General features: G+C 41.4%; 1 pseudogene across 1 annotated transcript in view; it reads left to right on the forward strand.

Moving 5' to 3' along the window:
• The window catches only part of LOC311246546 (GMP reductase 1-like), a 22,771-nt pseudogene extending 17,445 nt beyond the window's left edge, over window positions 1–5,326 (forward strand). The window contains exons 8-10 of the transcript in view: window positions 231–273; window positions 523–685; window positions 5,146–5,326. The product of the transcript in view is annotated as a GMP reductase 1-like (transcript). The remainder of the gene's footprint in view (window positions 1–230; window positions 274–522; window positions 686–5,145) is intronic.
• The last annotated feature ends 780 nt before the right edge of the window (window positions 5,327–6,106 follow it).

Genomic DNA, 6,106 nt, shown 5'->3' on the forward strand with positions numbered 1-6,106 from the left:
GACACGTCTTCTTTAAACAAGAAACATCACAAGAAATCAAGCACAAAGCAAAAACACCATGAAGTTCAATTTTTTTTTTAATAAATAAAATACACAAAATGTACACAATATTACATACAATATACCATTACGTACCCATTATATGCTGTATGCTTTAAGTAATGTGTTATTATACAGTATGCCTTACCACCAGAATACTGACGGTGAAATGAAAGATTGTGTGATTTCAGGACGGAGGATGTAGCTGCCCTGGTGATGTCGCTAAAGCATTTGGTGAGGAATTCATATACAACTGTAGTGGCCTTGTAGTTCTAATCAGTACAGTAATTTGGTTGGTCCAACGCTGGAACACAGTGTTATAGTACTGAGCTTCACTGTGTGTGTGCGTGCGTTCATGTGTGTGTGTGTGTGTGTGTGTGTGTGTGTGTGTGTGTGTGTGTGTGTGTGTGTGTTGTGTGTGTGTGTGTGTGTGTGTGTGTGTGTGTGTGTGTGTGTGTGTGTGTGTGTGTATGTGCGCTCCAGGGGCTGGGGCAGACTTTGTGATGCTAGGAGGGATACCATAATCTAGTCATGACCAGTGTTCAGGGGAGGTGATGGAGAAGAACGGCAGGAAGGTGAAGCTGTTCTATGGGATGAGTTCTGACATGGCCATGGAGAGGTACGCCGGGGGAGTGGCAGAGTACAGGTGGGGACACTACTTTCTTTTATAGCTTGTTTTAACTACCCTGTTACTTGTCTGTTGGTAACGAAAGAAGGCCTTTATGTTTTCTGCACCATCTGAATGGAACAGTCTGTTAAATGAACTTAAACTCCAGGATCTAGTCTCTGGATTTAAACCCCAGGATCTAGTCTCTTAATGAATTTAAACTCCAGGATCTAGTCACTCTTAATTTAAACTCCAGGATCTAGTCACTCTTAATTAACATAAACTCCTAGATCTAGTCACTCTTAGTGAATTTAAACTCCAGGATCTAGTCACTCTTAGTTCATTTAAACTCCAATCTAGTCACTTTTTTTTTTTTTTTTACTTTATTTTTTAGCGTTTATCGCTTTTCTGGTCAAGCATGACCGACAGATACAGGGTGAAACGGGATATAGAGCAGGGGAAGACATTCGGCAAATGACGGCGGGTCCGGGAATCGAACTCGGAGTCAACCAGATCCGTGACGCAGCACGGTTTTCCCAGACGCAGAAATAGCGCCGAGATATGCGGTGAGCTACTGGAGCCCCCAATCTAGTCACTCCTTTTTTTTTTATCCACTTTTTCTCCAATTTCTTTTTCTATTTTTCTCCCATCCCAATTTTCATATCGTCCAATTCAACCCTCCCCTGTCTTCGAACGTTGTTTCTTGCCTCCCACAAGCCGGCTGCAATGTGGACTAAGTCATACATAGCACGAGTCCCCTCCGATACTCGAGGTAACAGCCGTCGCATCTTTTCACCTGCGCGGCTCGATCTCTCAGCGTCGGGGGTCTGGGCTTTGGAGGGGCCCCGCCCCCGTCGCTTCTTGATTCTACTGCGCAGGCGCACCAACCGACCTGTAGGAGTCGCTGTCCACAACGCCCGATCCCCACCCTTCAGTTTCCCTCCCCGTAATACGGCCAATGTGTATTACTGTGGACGACCAGCTAAACTGAAAGCAATGTGGAGAGCGGGGCTCGAACAGGAGGCATCCTGTTCGAGCCTAGTCTCCAGCATTCGTTGCGAGCGCCTTGCCCACAGCGCCACGTAGCCGCCCTTAAAGGATCTAGTCACTCTTAATGGACTTAAACTCCAGGATCTAGTCACTCTTAGTTAATTTAAACTCCAATCTAGTCACTCTTAGTTAATTTAAACTCCAATCTAGTCACTCTTAATGGACTTAAACTCCAGGATCTAGTCACTCTTAGTTAATTTAAACTCCAATCTAGTCACTCTTAAATAATGAACTTAAACTCCAGGGCCCTCATTTATCAATAATGTGTAGAAAGTGTTCCTACGCACGGAATTTAGAATAGGCTTGTTTGAGATGAGCTAGGCCTGCGCAGTTTTGACCACGGTCAGTTAGCATGTTGTTCGACTTTCTCTGGACATCTCACAGGAGCAAGGCGCTTGCAGTTTTCAGGGCTAGGCGATGCAGTTTTCAGGGCTAGGCGATGCAGTTTTCAGAGCTAGGCGATGCAGTTTTCAGGGCTAGGCGATGCAGTTTTCAGAGCTAGGCGATGCAGTTTTCAGGGCTAGGCGATGCAGTTTTCAGAGCTAGGCGATGCAGTTTTCAGAGCTAGGCGATGCAGTTTTCAGAGCTAGGCGATGCAGTTTTCAGAGCTAGGCGATGCAGTTTTCAGAGCTAGGCGATGCAGTTTTCAGAGCTAGGCGATGCAGTTTTCAGGGCTAGGCGATGCAGTTTTCAGAGCTAGGCGATGCAGTTTTCAGAGCTAGGCGATGCAGTTTTCAGAGCTAGGCGATGCAGTTTTCAGGGTTAGGCGATGCAGTTTTCAGAGCTAGGCGATGCAGTTTTCAGAGCAAGGCGATGCAGTTGCTCTCCACCGACTGCTCAACCACATGCAGGGATGGGAAGCGACTTGCTCTGGTTTGCGCAAAGCGCCCATTGGCTCAGAAAAGTTGTCGCCACCCACAGGGTAATTATGAGACGTCTATCTTATGAAGACGTCAAGATGAGAAGCACGTTCAGTCACAGACTCATACCCCCCCCCCGACACTCAACTAACCGCCTCGGCCAGTCCTTCATACCAGCTGCCATCAGGCTCCACAACAGTGGGCAGGGACTGCTGCCAGACATCCAACTACAACTACTAGGAACCTAAAAAGGACAATAACACTACCTTATGCATACTGCACCTTATGTGAATACTGTATACTTCAGTTAGTTAGTTAGTTAATTATATTGATTATATTGTTATATTGTATATTGTTTACACTGCTTGTTTTTACTACCTGTACCTCCCCTCCCCCTCCCCCATGCTGCTATGATGCCTGAATTTCCCCAGGGATCAATAAAGGAATATCTTATCTTATCCATCATTATTCCAAGATAAACTTCATGAACTGTCAGACAGACACCAAATTATTTTTTATCAGAGTACTGACATTCACAATTGAACACTTTACACATTACTCTGCTGTGTTAATAAACATCTCTGCAATGGAGTTTATATCGAAATCAACCCCCCTGAACAAAATATAATGAGAAAGTTATTTGAAGAAGCTCCTGTATCCAATAATAATAATAATAATAATAATAATAATAATAATAATAATAATAATAATAATAATAATAATAATAATAATAATAATAATAATAATAATAATAATAATAATAATAATAATAATAATAATAATAATAATAATAATAATAATAATAATAATAATAATAAATAATAATAATAATAATAATAATAATAATAAATGAAGACTTGATTCACATCAATTTGTGAGTGTTATAGTATTTCTACCTGTTCTCATATAGCCCCCACATATAATCCAAAGGATAATTAGCTGGCCAAACAAAAAACGTCAAACACTAGCCTGCTCACCTCATCTATCGCCTTCTCGTTCTCGCGCACACACACACACACACACACACACACACACACACACACACACACACACACACACACACACACACACACACACACACACACACACACACACACACACACACACGCGCACACACACACACAGGCAAAACAGAATTATTCAGCAGATGCTTTATCATGTTTATCAACTATTCTGAAGACGACGTTGAAGATGGCTGAAATTCAACTATTCTAAATATTCATATTCACAATGTACAAGTACAGTACAACGAAAATAAGTTTGGCATCCAACCAGAGTGCAAATGTAACCGCAAAGTAATATCAGCAAGATACAGATCTGTAAGGATTATGTACATGTATAAGTACAGACAGATGTGTATATATATGTGTGTGTGGTGAGAATAAATATATGTATATGGTATATACAGCATTATTGTACATGCTATCATACAGAGCTATGGGTTATATGCAGGTGTATAAGTAGGTATATAGAGGGGTTATATGCAGGTATATTCAGACAAATATGGATAAATTACATCATATGACGTCAGTGTGATGGTCACATTCATATATCAAAAATATATATTATATTTATTATTTATATATTATAGTATATACAGTATATACGGTAAATATAAAAATATAAGTGTAAATACGGAGTATATACAGCACTGTTGTACATGCTATCATATATGGGTATATGGGTAGACTAGAGGTGGGTAGTTAAGATTATTATCTTATTATATTTAAGATTAAATTAGGCATGTTCTTTTGAAAGTGGTTACCAATGGTTACAGGCAGCCACAGTGGAACAAAGAGAACTACACAATACTCTGTGCAAGGCCTCTTGTGAATATGATATGATATGATATTTGCATTTATAATGAGCCCCCAGCCAATTTTTACATCGGTCCGGGGCGCAGCCCGGGGAAAGAAGAATATGAATAAATATTCAAATATCATGAATAGCAATCCTCAACACCATTGAAATAAGGGAATATTTTGAATACATACAATATATACTTTGTACGGGACACATCTGATTTGAGATGTATCCAACAAACAACCCCAATTACAAAGTATTTTATTTATGTATTTCAGGTGTATAAATAAGTATAGGTATATAGAGGGGTTATATGCAGGTATATTCAGACAAATATGGATATATATATATATATATATATATATATATATATGTGTGGTAAATATAAAAATATAAGTGTAAATATGGAGTATATACGGCGCTGTTGTACATACTATCATATATGGGTATATGGGTAGACTAGAGGTGGGTAGTTAAGATTATTATCTTATTATAGTTAAGATTAGGCATGTTCTTTTGAAAGTGGTTACCAATGGTTACAGGCAGCCACACTGGAACAAAGAGAACTACACAATACTCCGAGCAAGGCCTCTAATAACAGTGGCCATTGTGAATACCATGAATATCATTGGAAACATTCATTTCTCAAAATCACTGTGCTATGATCATATAGTGACCATACACACACATCAAAGTGTTCTAAGTGATATTCTGGATACATATGTCACTGGGAATATGTCCTAACCATGTCAGTATACCTTTAAGAACCATTGTCTGCTGCTGCAGGGCATCTGAAGGTCGGACAGTGGAGGTGCCCTACAGAGAGGATGTTGAAAACACCATCAGGGATGTCCTGGGTGGGCTGCGCTCCACCTGTACCTACGTGGGTGCTGCTAAACTGAAGGAGCTGAGTCGCAGGTCCACCTTCATCAGAGTCGCGCAGCAGGCAAACCACATGTTCACATAGTAGTACCCCACTGAATAAACACACACACACAAACAGATATTAACTGTTTCATCTTGACAACATAAACATTCTAAACAGACCCAGGTTTATTTCCTGTTGCAATGTTTGCTAATCTAATAGTTGACAAGAAATACACTTGGGTCCAAACTGTTACCTATCAACGGAATTTCAGTGACACACACAAAGCTATGTTTTCGCTTGAAGAATGGCAATTCAATAGAAATTGCTGGTGTCATGTGATCAATATATGTTGCGCATAAACTATGGTGCTTAAAGGTGCAATCTGGGGGGGCAGGTGGCGCACAGAGATTACGTTCGTCACCAACACCGGGAGACACTGGATTCGCCTGTTCGAATCCAGCTCCCGGCGTTGCTATCAGCTTGGCTGGCCTCTCACACTGATACAATTGGCTGTATCAGGGGGTGGGAAAGCTGAAGGGTGGGTCCTGGGCGTTGTGGACAGCGACCCCTACAGTTCGGTCGGGGCGCCTGCTCAGCAAGGGTTGGAACTAAGGAGAGATAGTGTGGCCTCCCACACGCTACACTCTCCCCGGTGAGAACCTGCGCGGCCAGGTTGGCCTGCCCCAGGCTGCACATGCGTCGGAGGAAAGCATGTGACAGTCTCCGGTCTCCCGGACCAACAGTAGGGGAAAGTACGCAACAACCAGGAAGGGTGGGATGGGAAAAAAATCGGGAAAAAAGGAGGGGAAGAAAGATAAAAAAAAATAAAAATAAAAAAAGGTGCAATCTGTAATACAAATGTAAATGAGGAGTTCACCT

The sequence above is a fragment of the Notolepis coatsorum genome, assembly GCF_963971535.1.
Source record: "Notolepis coatsorum genome assembly, chromosome: 19".
Lineage (NCBI taxonomy): Eukaryota > Metazoa > Chordata > Actinopteri > Aulopiformes > Paralepididae > Notolepis > Notolepis coatsorum.